Source organism: Nyctereutes procyonoides, unplaced genomic scaffold (genome assembly GCF_905146905.1).
Source record: "Nyctereutes procyonoides isolate TBG_1078 unplaced genomic scaffold, NYPRO_anot_genome, whole genome shotgun sequence".
Lineage (NCBI taxonomy): Eukaryota > Metazoa > Chordata > Mammalia > Carnivora > Canidae > Nyctereutes > Nyctereutes procyonoides.
The window spans coordinates 50,602,243-50,620,676 of record NW_026575042.1 but is presented as its reverse complement, the minus strand read 5'-3'; the positions used below and the strand labels follow the sequence as shown (position 1 = coordinate 50,620,676).

Sequence of the window (18,434 nt, the reverse complement as noted above, 5' to 3'; positions counted from 1 at the left end):
GGATTGAGTCCCATGTCGGGGTCCCTGCGTGGAGCCTGCTTCTCCCTCTGCTTATGTCTCTGCCTCTCTCTCTGCATCTTTCTGTGTCTCTCATGGATAAAAAGTAAAATCTTTTTTTAAAAAAAAAGGTAAAATATTGTTTACAAACAAATGTAGAACACCTGTGTTGTCTTACTTTTAGCTTTATGTCTCATCAATGGGAAAAAATAGAAAAACCAGCCCAGTCTCCCGAACTAGGGGGATGGGAGAGTGGAGCAAAGGGTAGGAGAGGGAGAAGGAGGAAAAGGAGCTTGAAGTTTTTGTGGCTGTCTTGACTGAAGAAAGTTAGGTTTAAACAGAAGCTTTGAAATGAGTGATAGGCTCAGTGATCAATGGGGAGTGGGGGTTGAGGGGTAGTGAACAGGGTGGGGAAAGAGCGATATGCCATCCAACACTTCCGGGAACAGCTTTCCTAGTATTCACACATTGAGGCTGAGGCGGAACTGAGGAAGATAAAGCTCTAGAAACATTCCTCTCTTCTCAGTAGTTCTCCTAGCCTTCAGAGATAACAGAGGAAACTGTGTGTGTGGTGGGGGTGGTTGCAGAGGCAGTGGTATGAGGAAGGAGAGAAAAATCTCAGAAGATAATGAGGCTGTGGAGTGTGGGAGCACAGAGCAGAAAATATTCTGGTGCTTGAGAGAACAGGAAGGCGTGTATATAAATGTGTGTGTGTCTCTTTTTAGATCCTTTCATTCAGGAGGCATCTCCCTGGAGACTGAGGAAATGGTAGGAGTCCCCTGGGGTGCTGTCAGCTGTACTTGCTGAACTTCTGGAGGAGTGAAATACTATGTAAAGGCAATGTCTCCAGCCTGCTCCTGGGGAGAGACAGGCCTGGGAGGAGTGGGGGGTGGAGGGGGACCCTTGACCTAAATAAAAAATAAGTTAAGAGACATTTCCTGATGTGGTTCCCTTCCCACTCTCAACCTCATTGCACTAGCATCCTTGTCAAGAAGGAAAACTGCCTTGTCCTGTTGCCCCTTTCAGCTCCAGGACAGCTGGGAGGATATTCCCTACATTCATGCCCTTCCCTTCTTTACTTCAAGCCAAACCCCAAAGCCCCCAAGGCTCAAAGAAAGGCCATTCCTGGGACAATGCCAATGAAAAGTCCAGAGTGTGTGATTAGAGGGACTTCAGAAACCATGCTATTAAACACTCTTCTCAATCACCCTTGTGTCCATGCTCCTCTTTGAAGGCCTGCCTACTAGAGGTTTATTTCTGACCAGGGCCACTAGGGCAAAGGAAGTTTGTGGGATTGAAGCACCACACCAGTATATTTGCAACAACCTTCTTTGCTACTCTTTTTCATTGCAAATATAAAGTAATCCATTGGCAGTATGGCTTCTGTGGTCCTATTTATATCATTGTTTCTGGGACCATGTTGAAAACAGAAAACCTTGAAAAACAAATGTTTGGAACACAGACTCTTTGAAGAATGGTGACTTACAGGTCTCTAGAAATGCTATCTATGTACTCCAACAAGCATTTCTCATATACCTTATACCAGGGTGGGAAATGCTGTGTCTGTGATTTCATAAACTGGGCTATTGCTGCTGGTGCTACAGGATGGCTTTAAATTGTATGTTGACAGGGCAGCAAATGCCTCTGAGTCACATCCTGAGAAAATTACCACCATTCTAATTCTCCTTCTGATTACACCAAGGATAAGGTCTTAGTTTGGAACTCAATCTGTAACACTGTTCTAACACTTGCTTATTGCTATTATTATTGTTTTAACAAGTGTACGCTCAGAGATTTTGGCTGGTTTGGGAGATATAGAGGCCAAATTCCAAACTGGTAACTCTGTGGTTGTATCCAGCCTGCAGATATGATTTGCAGTGTACCATATTAATTCATATATGTGTATGTGTGTGTGTATTAGATCACTGTACCATAGTCATTCATTTTATATATATATATACACACACACACACACATATGTGTGTGTGTGTGTATGTATTCACTCACATGAAATATATATATGTAAGTCTTATACCATATGGCATAATATGTATTACTGGTATATACATGGTATATATGTATTAGACCATGTATAGATATGTGTATGTATATGTATGTGTGTGTATATATGTACATATATACACACACATACATATGAACTCCAGAAATTTGGCCTAAAACCTCAGATTTCCAGTTTCTGTGGAATACTCAGAACATCTGGCAATCCTAGGCTCAAATTTCTGTATGCCAACAGCTAGCTCTTTAAACAGCTGGGCGCAGCCCCTCCAGTTTGCCACGGTAGCCACCACTCCTCACCGTGTTATACAGGACCCATATATTCACTCCCATTACCTTCCCAGCCCCTCTAAGCATTTGTGTCTTAGGCCTATTCTAGGAATCCTATGGCTAAAAATGTAGACCACAGTCAAAGTTGAATTTGAAGCTGAGGAATTTTGTCTTCATTCTATAGGAAATAGAGAGCCATTAATTTTTTAGTAGGGTAGACAAGGCTTAAAGGCTTAAATCATTTCAAAAATGATTCTTTTCTTTGAAGCTAGGAATTAGGAGGGGAGAATGGAAACAGGCTGCTGGTGAAGAGGTAAGCTTAAACTTCATTCCCCAAGAAATGGGAGCTGGGGCCTAGGCTCTGATATGAGTGGGTCTGGCCCATGTGGCCTCTAGACATTCAGTTAAGAGGAGGACTGAAAGCCTTGGGCAGTGCAGGGACAAGCAAAAAGCCAAACTGGCACTGGAAATGCATGGTCATCAGTGAGTTGATGCTTGCTGGAACAGAGCCTACAGGGGCTTTTTGAAGCGGAGATGGGGTAGGGGGGTGGCTCAGATAAGGGCCTACAAGCAGGGAGGGAACATCAAACAGGTCAGGCTACTTCTGGCCAAGCAGGCAATGGTCATACGAGGGTGGTGGTTGTGGGGGGTGGTCTAACTCTTAATTAGAGTTAAGAGCCATTTAGAAGGAAGATCCAGTAATATTGGTGAAAGAGGAAAGAAGGTCTGAAGGAGGAATAAAAAAATGATTCTAAGACTTCTAACTTAGGAGCCAAGGAAATAGTGGTACTATTAACACATAGAAAGGTGAGGAGGAGGAAGAAATTTTTAAGTATATGAAATATGAGGTGCCATTAGGATGCCCACTAGGCACTGGAAGGACTGAGTTTACAGAGGTCTAGGCTGAAAATAATATTAGGTCATCATCTGCACAAAGATAAGAGATGAAGAGAGAGGGAAAGGAAAAAAAGGAGAGTAAGGAGTAAATCTTGGAGCAAATTTAAATTTTGGGAGTCCATGGAAGTATCGTAAATGATGTGATATGGAAGAAGAGAAACATTTAGTTCCATGCCAGTCAAGGGGCAAGGCCCCTTGTTTTGTTAAGTTTTAAATTTTGTTAAGTTAAAACCTTCAAAGACCAAAGCAAATGAGAACCAAGAAACAGAAGCAGAGCCAAAGGAAAGTGTTTTCTAGAGAGGAGATCTCTACATTCATTCATTCAGCAAGTATTTATTGAGAACCTGGCTTTTTTCCAGGCCCTGAACAAATAGAGGCAGGCAAAACTGAGACCCTGTCCTGATGGAGCTTACATTTTCTGGGAGAAGACACACATCACACAAAGATTGATTGTAGTCCACAGTGCTACCAAGAGAAACACAGCAAGGTAAGTTAATAGATCATGACATGGTGGTCCAAAAAGGCTTCTCTGAAGAGGTGGCATTAACAGAATCCTAAAGTGAGGAGTGGGCCATAAAAATAGGGAGAACATTCCAGGTAGAGGGAAAGCAAGGGCCAGGCCTAAGCCTGGCACATGCTTGGTGGGTATGAGAACAGCAAGGAGGCCAGGGTAGCTGCAGAACAAGGGAAAGGGGGGAGCCAGGGGCTGGGTCATGAAGGACCATATAGGCCATCCTAAGGACTTCAGATGTTAACCTGTGGGGCATGCTTGTTGGAGGGTTGAAATGAGATAATCATATGGTGTTACTTCACTCTGGAAAGGACCACTGTGGATATCTATCTGGCTGTGGCTTGACGAGTGGGGCCAGGAAAGGTACAAGAGCATAAGCAGACAGTGAGGAGGTCCTTACAGTGGCTGAAGTGAGAGATGGTGATTTGAAGCAGGAGGAGTATAGAGGGAAGCAGCAAGATGGATGTTGGAGGGATGGAGCCATTCAAGCAAGAGACCTCACAGGTGCTATGAAAAGCAGGGAGGAATAGAACTGAGAGCATAGCAGGAGGAGGAAGGAAACTGTTACATGAAAGAGTAAAATCATTCATACTCAGGGCTGTGTAGAAGTTCTAAGGCACAAGGAAGGCAGGCTACTCTGGCCTTCAACTCAGCCATTTTTGTTTTTTCTTATGGATCCCAGTGGAATAGCTATGGATATTAGAAGAAAGTGAATTTGTCAGTGTTGAAAGAAGATCAACTTGGGATGAAAACTTGATTTTGTCTTTCCAGTGTATGACAGGAAAATGTTGACCTCTCCAGACCTCAAGGGTATGTCTAAAACAGAGAGCTTTTTACCTCAGAAAAAGTGGAGTCTTAAGAATAATACCTCGAGACCTCTCCTCCTTAGCCTGACTCCATGGTTTCCTGCACTCTGTGTACCAGCATGTGGTGGCCTCTGTGGCCTGAGGGCCAGCAGCCTCTTGTGTTCTCCATACTACGTAGCTTGGTCCGTCTGGCTCTCCAGTCTGCACACCGGCACTAAGTCAATATTCTCGAAGTACTCATCTCTGGCCTTTTCTTAAAAACCTTCAGGGGCCCTTATTGCTTAGAAAATTGAAGTAAGTGCCTTTTCCTAATGGCCCCAGCCTACATCCGTGTCCTCTTGGTTTTCTACTCATTCCAGGTTGCAGACAAAATGGCACTGCTTGCTGTTCTCCAAACACGTACCACCTTTTCCTACCTCTGTGCCTCCTCTTCCCCAAGTATTGTTCCCATCCTTCTCTGCCTCTAGGAAATGTAGTGACCATTCAAGACCCATCTCTAATAAATTTTCTCCATCAAGTCTTTGGAATATGACCATTCTCCTTAAAATCTTTTCACGACCCACTATTCTTGTGGTGCTTGCCAGATTCTTTGTATATTGGGATTACCTGTGTGCTTATCTTAGTAGTCCCTACTCCTTCCCCACATTAGATTGGGGCTTTAAGGAGAAACCTTCTTTTTCCTCTCGTTTATAACATCTGAGGTCAGTAGCACAAGGGCTTGAACATAACAAGCAGTCAACAAATACTGAATTGGATTGTTCTTCACATGAGACAAACAAGAATTCTGAAATCAGAATGTGGGAAAAACAACTTGGAAACAAGTATGCACAAATGTTGGAATATTCTGCAAAGAAAAGCAGAGAGATAGTCAGTGAGATGGGCATGGGCATGGTGGGCAGCCAATCTCATGGGCCTACCAGTGAAGAAGGCATAGGCCTAGAGCCAGGATTACAAGGTCACCCTCCCACATGTGGCCCTGCTATCTAAACTAGACACCCCAAAGGTCCCCAAGACTGCAGAAATTATGGGTGCTGCTCTCACCTGAGGCAGTTGCTCTCCTGCTTATAAGCTCTCCCAGGTAGCTCAGGAAAGTCCCTTACCAGTCATTTTATGTAACAGCTGCTTGAGCAGAACAGCTGAGCCCCTCCACTCTCTTAATTTGTCTGCCTACTCCTAGCTATAAAGATCTTGGTTCACCTCAGACCAGTTCAGATTTCCTCCTCATTATTGCAGATATTATGGTTCTCTTTAACTGTTTATCACCATGAAATTACCACCAAACTGTGACCTGTACCTAGCTGTCAACGGAAGTTGGCACAGTAGACTCCTAATCCCCCAACAGCCATTTCACTGCTAGAACATGAATGGACTACTGCCATTACTTAACTCAGCTGTCCCCCAACTAGGCTGCAAAGCAGAACCAGCTGTATAAGTTTCCTGGGTGGTTCTCCCACAGCCTTGGGAATGCTGTGTACTCTCCGCTCTCATAACTGAGGACTCTGAGGTCAGAGCACTTGGCCATCTGATCCAAGGTCATGCTGCTGGTGCTGACAACACTTCCTTAACACTTTACAAGGTACCTGATTTCATGTGATCCTCCAATAACCCACAAGGGTGGTGTTATTACAGGATCATCTCCAGTTTACAGAGAAAGGAAAGAAGCTGCAGAGCAAGCGATTTATCCGAGGTCTCATTGTTAATGAACAGACCGAACTTGCACCCAGATTTCTTGAGCCCCAGACCTGCCATCTTTTCACTGCAAAATAAGGGTCCTGAGCACAGGCGAGGGGTTGTTGGGACTGGGTGGAAAGGACAATCCAGATTCCATATAGTTGGGCTCCCTATTTCTTGCTGTCATCTCAAAGAAGTGGGTATTATGCAAAGGTGGGTATTATGCGTAGACTCATTGCAAACAAGCTTTATGAGGTTTATAAAGATCAATTTAGCTTTTTAAACAGATTTAACTATGGAAGTGTTCAAATATACAAAATTAGAAAAAAATAGCATAATTAATCCCTATTTACCCCATATCATGATTCAATAATAATCCCAGTTTGCCACATTTCATCCAGCCTCTTGTATCACTTCTTTTTCTTTGAAGTTCTTATATTTAAATATTCTTAAAGCAAATCCCAGACATTACGTCATTTCTTCTCTTCATACTTCAGGATGCATCTCATAAAAACACCCAACCTTTGTATTTGAAGGAGTGTGACTTTGGGGGCAGAGTCACCTGGGACTTCCTGTACCAGGACCATGGATTCCAGTGAGCACCGCAGATCTGTCCAAGTGCGCTGGCAGGTCTGTGTTGCACTCTGGCACCAGGTGTGGGTTCTTAGTCATTCTGGCTGGCAAACACATTTTGGACTCCATCCAAACTTTCTGACACATTCAGGTGTTGATTTAATCCAGGTCCAGTTTGCCAGTTGCTGCTGAGTGCCTCCTTACCTGCCTGAAGACTGTCAGAAAAGGAAGTAGGGAAACAGCCTTAAGACAACAATTACTCAGTTCTCAGTTCACAGGTAGGACCATAACCCATCCCTCCCTGCAATAAGGTACAGGACATAGAGTCCTACTGCCCTAAGTCTGAGACAGTCACAGAGCAAGGAGGAGTCAGTTGGAGTGGTCTAGCACACATCAGACCGGAAAGAGTAGTCATTATTTTTAACAACAAATTGTTAAATATTTTCCGAACTGATGCTAGAGCACCCACAAGCCACACTAAGCTGAGAAGGGCTTGAATATCACCTCCGCAGCAAGGGGCAGGGTATGACAAGAGGGCCCTTTTATAGGTCCCTTGGTTGAGGTTGTCCTCCTGCTACTGGCCACCAGCTGTCTCCATCAGTGCTACACCTATGAAAGCAAAAGTCAGAGTCCTGAAATGTGGAGTGGAACTGGTCCATCTAAAGCTCTAGTCCTAGCCATGGGTATTGCCTCAACCTGCAGACTCCCCTTTGTCTGCCTAGCCAGCACCCCCTACTTCCCTGCCAGCCCGAACAAGGCATTCTGAGGAAGCTCCAGAATGTCAGCCCACTGAGATTCTTCACCGTTCATTCTGCTGACGCACCACCCAACACAGGCTGGACACAGGAACCACAACTTTGGGTTGAGTTACCCACACTTCTATTTCTGGGAGACCGCTGCATATGTTTGTCCTAAAACGCTTTGGGAAGCAGGAATAGCCAAGCTCGACACATTTTTACAAACACCTACTAGTTTCCACTTTTAATTCGAGTAACAGCTACTTGACTCCTTAGTAGTTGCACGAGGATCCTAGTCCTCGGTTCTGCCGCCACCGTGCTAGCTGACACCCATTGACTCACCTAATTAAATTCTTTTCTCACAGGATCACATTCCGGTTTTCATGTGGGTGAACAGGGACTGAGACAATCAGCGTGGTAGTTATTTTTTAACTCAGAGGGATATTGATGTCATCTGATACCAAGATGCGTACCCCAAATTGAGATCACGCTGCATGTGGCATCATTTCTAGATAAATTTGTTTGGCTTTAGGACACTTGGAACAACCACTGAAAAACTTAATATTTTAGTTGATCTAACTGGTTGTTTTGTATAAGATTATTTGACAGGTACCAGCTGTTAAATTTTATCTGAATCAGAGTGGAGGCTAGGATGAGGCTAGATGTGGTGCCTAGGGCACAAAGTTTAAGGAGGCATTTACTCTCAGGGTCATGCAACTGTCTTTTTTATTTTTTTAAGATTTTAAACTATTCATGAGAGACACAGAGAGAGAGGCAGAGACACAGGCAAAGGGAGAAGCAGGCTCCCTGCAAGGAGCCCGATGTGGGACTCGATCCCAGGACTCTGGGATCACTCCCTGAGCCAAAGGCAGACACTGAACCACGGAGCCACCCAAGTGCCCTGGAAAACACTTTAAATCAGATTTTTCCACCAATGGGTTCCAACCTGGTGGTGGATTAAAAATATCTGGAGAGCACTTTATTTTTTTAATGGATTTTTTAAAAGATTTTATTTATTTATTCATGAGAGACACAAAGAGAGACAGAGAGAGGGAGAGACACAGGCAGAGGGAGAAGCAGGCTCCATGCAGGGAGCCTGATGTGGAACTGGGTCCTGGGTCTCCAGGATCAGGACCTGGCCTGAAGGCAGGTGCTAAACCTCTGAGCCATCCAGGCTGCCCCTGGAGAGCATTTTTTAAAGGCACAGTTTCCCTGGGTCCCACGGTAGATGTTCTGTTGTAGTTTATCAGTGGGATCCAGGCATTCCTATTGTCAAAGCTATGCAGGTGATTCTAATGTTCCCAGGGCTGGGAACCACTGTTTAGTGTTATTGTCAATCATGGCGCCTAATCTGGGACTGTTATTGAGGGTCTATTAGCAAGGAGGAAGGAGGTGAGGGTAAGAGGGTGAGTTCAGATAGTGATTCCCAAACTTGTCTACAATTTTGAATTACTTGGGAATCTTCTAAAAATTCCAAAGTTCAGGATATACTTCAATTAAATCATATCTGTTGGGGTGGGACACCAGCATGAGTAGACACTGAAGTTCCTCAGGTCATTCCAAATGCAGACAATTCTGGGAATCCCATGGTTAAGAGAAGATTGCCATGAAGGTGATTGCAGTTGAACACTAAAAGGACGATATGAAGGGAGGTTATGCAGATTAGAGGAGAGAAACCTGGAGACTTATTTAATTATCGTTTCCAAGTGTGTGAGAAAATTTCACAAAGAATGCTGTTGTCCATCTGAATTGAAGACTAGCAAGGAGGAAATGGGATTAACTTGGCCAGAGCTCTTGGGTTCAGTGCAAAGAAGTATTTTCTAGCTGCAAATTGTTACAATGAAATGTAGTGCAATGAGAACAGGGTTGTGCAATCTTGTCATTTAAGAACTATAAAAATAGTATAGATTCTTATCTACTTACAGTGTTTTAATGTCATTCTATCTGAAGGTGAAGAGGTGGATGAAATGACCTATCTAGATTTCTTCTTTGAAAATTTTCTATTTTATTATTCTTCTCCTCATTTCACATCTCAACTTAAAAGACAGACCTTGCATTAACAATTCAAAGAAAATATAACCTTTGCCCGATATCTGCTTGAATGGATAAAATATCTGACAGCTAGTAATAGTTTGAGATGCCAACTAGCTCAAAACTGTTTGGATTTCTAAAAGGCTCTTTTGAGCTTCTAAATGACAAGCATACTGCCAAATAGAGAGGACCCTCTGAATTTGAATTGAATAGGTTCTTGTGTTCGAAATGTAAATGTTGTGCTCAAGGATGACTCACCATCAGGGCTGAGTCCCGCTACACACACACACACACACACACACACACACACACACACACACAACCAGAATAGCTATTTTCATGCCACACAGAAATAATGCATGTGTTTAAATATAGCCACAATTAAAATGTGTTCTCCTCTGTACATAAAAATGTCACTGGGCTATTGTCAGAAGAACATGCCCTCTGAATTGTCTTTTGCAGCGCTGGCATTAGATTTACCCTGATCATACCTAACCTTAATACCAGGAACATGTACCAGTCCAACTGCTGGCATTTGAGTTCAGAGAAAGGCCATTGATGGAATAAATCCATACTCAATGGATCTTAGGTTGAAGATCCTCAAAATTTAGGAGTGTTGTTCCCAAACATTGCTACACATTAGAATAACAATGGGAGCTTTTAAATACCTGATGCCCGGGTTCCATTCTACACCGATTAAATCAGAATGATTGGACAAGGAAGCCAGGCATCAGTAGTTTTTAAGACCCCTACGTGATTCCCTTGTGCAGCAAAGTTTAAGAGCCATTGCCTTAGTCACCTTCATTATGGAATCTAAAATCTGTTACAGAGAGAATTTCTCTAAGGTCTTTTGTCGAAGTAGGACAAAATAGGAGTAGTAAATAGTAGTAGAAATAGGAATTAGGTAAATTTTCTTCCTTCCTGGGTGTGATGGAGATTAATTGTCCCAAACATTCACCCCTCTTAATTCCTCCATCATAAGAGAACCTCTAATAGTTCATTGACTACATAGCCACTCAGAATCTAAGACTACTTTTCCCAGCCTCCCTTGCATCAGGGTGTGGCCTTATATCTCAAGTCTGGCCAGTGAAATTAAGTGGAAGTGATATATGCATATTCTTGGACAGTCCTTAAAGGAAAGGTGTGTATTTTTTTCCCTTCCACTTCTTGCTTGTCGGAATGCAGATATAATAGTTGAAGCTCCAGAAGCCAATTGGATAGTGAAATGATTTTGGAAAAAATTGAAGCCATACAAAACAAAGGTCGAAGGAGCCTGGTTCCCAATCCACAGAGGTTGATATTGACCCTAGAGTGACCAACTATCTCTGGGCTTCTTAACAGGTAAGAAAAATAAACTTCTGTCTTGTTTATGGCACCATTTCTGTTAACTGCAGTTGAATTTAATTCTAACAGACTCAGTGGTTCTCCAAGTTTGGTAAAAGTCAGACACACTTACAAAGCTAACAAAGCATATCGAAGTAGGTGATTCTGGTACTAAATTTGAGAATAACTATAGATACCCTGGGAGCTAGAGACGATGCATGGTGAGGGTAAAACTTTGAAAGTAATGATTGATTAGACTCATTTTGGAAAAGGAAATCTACTAGATAAAATATTTAGCAGTACAGTGTGGTGGTTAAAGACTTCAGCAGGAGACAGCCCTATACTTAAATCCTGGATTTGCCACCTACCAGCCACTAGTAACTTAACTTCTTTTAGCTGGTCTCCTTGTTTATAAAATAGGCCAGTAACAGTAGCTGGTGATGGTGGTATGATCAAAGTTAGGGAGGAAATCTAAGACAATGCTTAGTATAGTAACTGCCACATAGTAAAAGCTCAGTTAAGTGTTGACTTGAAAAAAAAAATGATGGTAGAGTTTATTATCTGGCTTTGAATTTCCATTTTAGCTCCTGACTATTTAATTCTACTGTGTACATTGTGTAGGCCACTAATCCCATATATCAACACTTCACTCTTAGGATGACTATAATTTTAAAAAGATAATAAGAAATATTGGCTAGAATGTGGAGAAATTGGAACCTGTAACATTGTCAATAGTGTTATAAAATGTTGTAACCACTTTGGAAAATAGTTTAGCAGTTCCTCATAATGTTAAACATAGAGCTGTCATATGACCCAGCAATTCTCCTAGGTGGATAGCAAGAGAAATGAAACCTATGTCTACACAAAAATTTGTACACAAGTGTTCATAGCATTATTATTCATAGTAGTCACAAAATGGAAAAAAAAATGTTCATCCACTGATAAATAGGTAAACAAACATTCGATACAATGAGATCTTATTTGGCAATGAAAAGGAAGTAAGTATTGATACATGCTATAACATGGATGAACTTTGAAAACAGTATTTTAAGTGAAAGAAGCCAGTCACCAAAAAACAACATGCCCAGAGTAGACAAATCCCAGAGATAGAAGGTAGATTAGTAGCTGCCTAGGGCTGGGGGTGGGGGAATGGGAATGACCACTATTATGTACAAGGTTTCCTTTTGGAGTGATAAAATGTTCTAAAATTATATAGTGGTGATGATTGCGCAACTCTGAATATGCAAAAAAAAACATTGATTGTACACTTTAAATGGTTGAATATTATGGAATATGAATTAAAAACAAAACATGATGCACTCCCTCCCACCCTCCCAAACATTTAAGAAACTAACTTTGCAGGAAAATAGAGAAAATATAAAAGGCAACATCATTTAATGGAAGGAACATTGGCTAAGAGACAACACCTAGACATCTAGTCCTGCATTCACTGCTTCCTACTAACAGCAGGGCCAAGCTCAAGTCTCTTTATTTCTATCTTCGGTCTCTTCATTTATTAAAAAATAAGGTTTCCATTTCTAGTATTTGGTGGCAATGATGTTTTTCCTCTTGGCCGGATAGAGCAGCTGTTGCATCAGATTCTCAAGGGGATTCATGATCCAACACATGTAAGAGCTGCTACTTCTGACTTCATTCAGCCCTGTACTCTCCTTAAGGGAGAAAGTCTGATGAAATACCTACAGGAGATCCCCAGGTTGCCAGGCCAATGAAACTTCCCTTTCTCAGCAGGAACTACATAGTATATTCCCCAAGAAATCCTGCAAAGATAGGGCATCATGTTCCAACTCAATTTTGATTGAAGCATTTGGTTTAGGCATTATCCTTCCCTTGCAGGCCAAGAAGAGTGTGAGGGAGAGAATTAAAGCACTCTTCAAGATACCTCTGCTCAAAATTATTTTCCTTATACTATATCAAGAACAAAACAAAACAAGCCTTACCAAGTACAGACTCATCTCAAAAATAATAACATTAATATGGAAGAGGACCCAACATCCATTTCAATATTCTAGTCTCACTGATGTAGGAATCAATGACTGGAGGTTTATATGACTTGCTCACAAAACCATTATCTGTAGAACTGAGACTAGAATGATTATAGATTCCAATTCTGATGCCTTTTTCTTTGACCTTGTGTAATACATCTTCTCAGTTGAATTTCACAGAGTGAGGGAAGATTAAGCCTTATATACACCTTAGTTTCATTTAACAATCATAATGATTAAATTACAAGTGAATGCTGAAGGAATTAAATCTCAGCATTTATATGAAAGTATTACATCAATGAAATATAAGGCCAGTGTTTCCAAAGTCTTGTTGAAAAGTTGGTATGCTTCCTACCTCAGAACTTGGCCGTCTTCCCTTCTCTAGGCTCACTTTGTTAGTGATCCCATACGGTCTCACTACTTTATGTACTCCTTTCCCTTCTTCATAACTCATATCCGATCCATCAGGAAATCCTGTTGTCTTGACCTTCAGAATATGTCAAGAATCCAACCCCTTCTCCATTTTCATTGCTGCCATACTGATCCAAGCCACCTTTCTTCCCTGGATTACTGCCACTGCCTCCTAACCATTCCCTTACTTCTGCTTGCTCACTTAAACCTGATCTCAATATACGAGGCAAAGCAATGCTTTGAAATGTAAGTCATATCGTGTCAAAACTTTACTCACAACCCAAAATGGCTTCCCATAAAAGCCAAAGTCCTTGCATTGGCCTCCAAGACTCAATATGGTCTGTCTCTTGCTCATTCTGCTCCTGTCATTGTGACCTCCTCTATATTCCTTGAGTAAAGCAGGTGTGCTTACCTTAGAGACTTTGCTCTAACTGGCTCTTATACTGGGAATACTTTTCTCCAGGGGTAAATACTAATATGTATGCAAGTTTGTGAAACTTCATTAAGAAATCACAATACAGGGCAGCCTGGATGGCTCAGCTGTTTGGTGCCGCCTTCAGCCCAGGGCATGAGCCTGGAGACCCGGGATCGAGTCCCATGTCACATGGAGTCTGCTTTTCCCTCTGCCTGTGTCTCTGCCTCTGTGTGTGTGTGTGTCCCGCATGAATAAATAAATAAATCTGTAAAAAAAAAAAAAAAGATGTAAATGAGAGACACGGAGCCATAAAACTCTTAATAGAAAACATAGGCAATAACTCTTGAACATTGACCTTAGCCATATTTTTATAGAAATGTCTCCTCTAGGCAAGGAAAACAAAACTATTGAGACTATCTCAAATCTTTGCACAGCAAAGGAAACCATCAACAAAACAAAAAGACAGCCTATTGAATGGGAAATAATATTTACAAATTATATATCTGACAAGGGGTTAATATCCAAAATACATAAAGAACTTATTTAACTCAATGCCAAAAAACAACAACAACAACAAATAACCTGATTTTAAAAATGGGCAGAGGGCCTGAATACACACTTTTCAAAAAAAAAAAAAAAAAACATAGCTGGCAACACACCCATGAAAAGATGTTCAACATCACTACTCATCAGAGAAATGCAAGTCAAAACCACAGTGAGCTATCACCTCACATTAGTCAGAATGGCTAACATCAAAAATACAAGAAATAGGGGCACCTGGGTGGGTGGCTCAGTCGGTTAAGTGTCTGCCTTCAGCTCAGGTCATGATCCCGAGCTGGGATTGGTCCTGGGATTGAGCCCTGAGTCAGGCTCCCCAGTCAGCAGGGAGTCTGCTTCTCCCTCTGCCCCTCCCCCAGTCCATGCATGTTTTCTTCCTCTCACTCTCTCTCAAATAAATAAAATCTTTTTTTAAAAAAGTTGAGAAATAGCAAGTGTTGTTGAAGATATGGGAGAAGAGAGAACCCTTGTACACCATTAGTGGAAATATAAATTGGTTCGACTGTGGAAAACAGTATGGAGTTCCCTCAAAAAAATTAAAAATGGAAACACTATACAATTCAGTAATTCCACTCACCCAAGAAAACACTAATTAAAAAAGATATATTCATGCCTGTGTTTATTGCCACATTATTTATAATAGCCAAGATATGTAAGCACCCCAGTGGGGTGTGTGTGTGTGTGTGTGTGTGGGTGTGTGTGTAATGGAATATTACTCGGCTATAAGCAAGAATGAAATCTTGTTATTTGTGACAATGTAAATGGACCTAAAGTGAAATAAGCCAAAGAGAAAGACAAATATCCTATGATTTCACTTAAACATGGAATCTAAAAAACAAAACAGAAACAGACTCTTAAATACAGAGAACAATCTGGTGTGTGAGGCGATGGGTGAAATAGGTGAAGATGGTTAATAAGGGGTATGAACCTCCAGTCATAAATAAGTGTCACACAGAGGTGAAAAGTACAATGTAAGGAATATAGTGAATAATATTGTAATTATGTTGTATGGTGACAGATGTTAACTACATTTATTGTGATGGGGATTATGTAATGTATAGAATTATTGAATCACTATATTGTACACCTGAAAGTAATATAGCATATATCCACTAAACTTCAATTTAAAAAAAATAATAATAAATCAAAGCAATTGGAATTTCTAGACCTGGCAAATGCTAAATGCTTAGTCATCATCTTGAAAGTTAATTTTTGGGGGATCCCTGGGTGGCTCGGTGGTTTAGCGCCGCCTTCAGCCCAGGGCGTGATCCTGGAGACCTGGGATCAAGTCCCACATTGGGCTCCCTGCGTGGAGCCTGCTTCTCCCTCTGCCTGGGTCTCTGCCTCTCTCTCTCTCTCTCTCTCTCTCTCTCTCTCTCTCTCTCTCTCTGTGTGTGTGTGTCTCATGAATAAATAAATAAATAAAATCCTCCCCCAAAAAGTGAATTTCTAAAAAAAGAATAAATGAATAAATACTGTGCAGGCTCTTTTTCACATTCTCTTGACAATCCCACTAGATAGGTGCTACTATTATTTCCATTTTACAGATGAGAGAACCAAATTTAAATATGTTGCCCATGATCACATAGCTCAGAAATATCCACATGGAATTAAACACGGGTATGTCTGATTCCAAAGGCTGTGATCCTTCCATTCTGCTGGTTGCAAGTGACATTGATTAACCAACCAGTTTCTCTGGCATGGCTGAGGGAAACAGGAGAAAAAAATTGCATGAATTTGAAATTAATGCACAGCTCTAATAAGTACTTGCTGTGGAATGAGGAGTTTCCATTTTCTCATCTGTAAAATGAGTCTCAGAGAGCCTACTTTGAAGGATAGATGCGAGATGTAAAAAAGATAGTGTTTAAGAAAGAGGCTTTAATAATAAGCATTTAATAAATATTCCCCTCAAAGGATTTGAAAGGGTTTATAATTAAACACACATTCATAAATAGAATTTGGAGGAGCATGTGAGCCAGTTGCTATGGGGAAGCCAGTGGCAGGGCTTTTGTGGAGCCAAGCACACAGAGAGGCTGAGCTCAAGAGAAGAATGTAGGAGTGGGGCAGAGAAGACCTGCAAACCACAAGGGAATGAAAGAAACACTTTTTTGAAGTTACATTTTGTCCTTGCCTCCTACAAGTTGGCTTGCTCACATCTTTCAGTAAGACCCTGGAGTGGGTCTTTTTTCAACACTTCACTGAACAAGTGCCACAGGATACCTGAAGTTTCCTGGAATTGAGTCATCTTATACAATTTCAAATATTTGAAGTGCTAAATGAAAAAAACAAAAAACAAAAAAACCCCTCTAACTTCTGTGATATTTCTGCCAAGCTTCTTTGGGAACAATAGATGAGGAAAGCCCATCTGGCAGTATTTATTGTAGGAGAGGTTGAGCCAAAGGCTAGGAGGGTCCATAGGTGAGGAGTGACAGGCTAGTACCCACTAGACTCCAGGGAACTGGGCTGAGGGCCCAGAGCTTGCTTCATGGACCCCTGCAGCCAACCTCTTATGCTGATCCTGGCATGGGGCAAGCAGCATTGATTCATGTTATTTTATTTTTTCCTTAATGCTACCTGGGGACATTTTGGATATTCATTTAAAATTTTTTTTAAATTTATTTATTTGAGTTAGAGAATGCACACATGAGCAAGGGGAGGGGCAGAGGGAGAAGGAGAGGGAGAAGGAGACTCCTCCCTGCTCAGGGGAGCAGGGAACCAGACTCAGGGCTTGATTCCCAGGACCCTGAGATCATGACCTGAGCCAAAGGCAGACACTTAACTGACTTAGCCACCCAGTTGCCCTTGGATATTCTTTAAATAATTTAATCTTATAATTAGAATAATTGGCATCTGTAAAATATTATACAAGAAAAATTTTAATACTCATCAACCTACAATCTTATATGGCAACAGCTAAAAAGTATTTTATAAAGACTATGTGTGGGGCAGCCCCGGTGGTGCAGTGGTTTAATGAGACCCGGGGTCGAGTCCCACGTCGGGCTCCCTGAGTAGAGCCTGCTTCTCCCTCTGCCTGTGTTTCTGCCTCTCTCTCTCTCTCTGTCTCTCATGAATAAGAATAAAATCTTAAAAAAAATAAAGACTATGTCCATAAATCTAATATATATATTCTTGATTTTCTAAACTCAGTGCATGATTCTGATATTGAGGAAGATGGCACAGGAAGTTATATAAGCCATGTGTCAGGATTAAGTTCAGCTGTAATAAAACCCTCAAAAATAGCAGTTTAAACAAGGTAAAATGCTATCTTCCTTTCACTTAAAAGAAATCTGCAGGTCAGTATAGAAGTAGCATGGTGCACCACAATCATCAAGGAGTAGAACTCCTTACAGCTTTGTGTGTTTGCCATCCCTGGGCTGTGGCACTTGATGACTGCTGGAGCTTCCCTTCTGAAGCAACTGGAAGATGAAAGGTAAGTTGAAGGCTACACCTCTTCCTTTTTTAGGAGACTTTCTGTAATTTTCACAGTTGCATCTTTTTTTTTCTGCTTACATCTAATTGGCCAGTAGTCACATGGCCATACTCAGCTGCAAAAGAGGCAGGGAAATGTAGTTTATTAAGGTTTTGTTATGAGGAATGACCAATATTCACAATCTGCCTCTGTTTGCTTTTGAATTCAAAAAAACTGTGATGAACAACTGATTACCTCTGGTGTTCTGAATACAGATAAGAATGTTTATCATATTTAACTTTCATATGATCAATAAAATGCCACAGGGTGAGAGTCAATAGGTACCTAAAATTATGAAACAAAATGGAATAACAACTCAAGATACGGATTTAAAATCTGATTGATTTTCAACTGAGTCACCTCAGCTGACTTATGATGGCAGGTGAGCAAAATCCCAGAAAACTACTTAAAATTTTTGTACTAAGGTAGTGATATTCACATGTAAAGTGTTTAGTAGCAGGTTTTTAAAGATCATTGTGTTGTTTTATATATATGTAATTTTAAAAGACATTTATATGCTTAAGAAAATATGATTAAATTCATAAGTCAGATCTATTAGAAAATTGTTGAAAGTCTCAAAGATTTTTTATAAGACTGCATCATAAAATGTTTGAGAGAATAAGATAACAGTTAACTCGTATTTGTGGTTTGAAATGTCTAAAGGAATCTGATTAGTTATATACAAGGTAATTATTTAAACAATTCTCATTCATAAAATTTATGAACTGAACAGTAATCAAAGAATG

General features: G+C 41.0%; 1 protein-coding gene and 1 long non-coding RNA gene across 2 annotated transcripts in view; one reads left to right on the top strand and one right to left on the bottom strand.

Moving 5' to 3' along the window:
• The window catches only part of TIPARP (TCDD inducible poly(ADP-ribose) polymerase), a 90,148-nt gene that overhangs the window by 61,075 nt on the left and 10,639 nt on the right, over nucleotides 1–18,434 (bottom strand). The gene's annotated exons all lie outside the window — the stretch shown is intronic.
• Nucleotides 3,488–17,775, top strand: LOC129507111 (uncharacterized). Its single transcript, XR_008663927.1, has 3 exons — nucleotides 3,488–3,667; nucleotides 10,695–10,850; nucleotides 17,503–17,775. It is a non-coding gene; the product is annotated as an uncharacterized LOC129507111 (long non-coding RNA).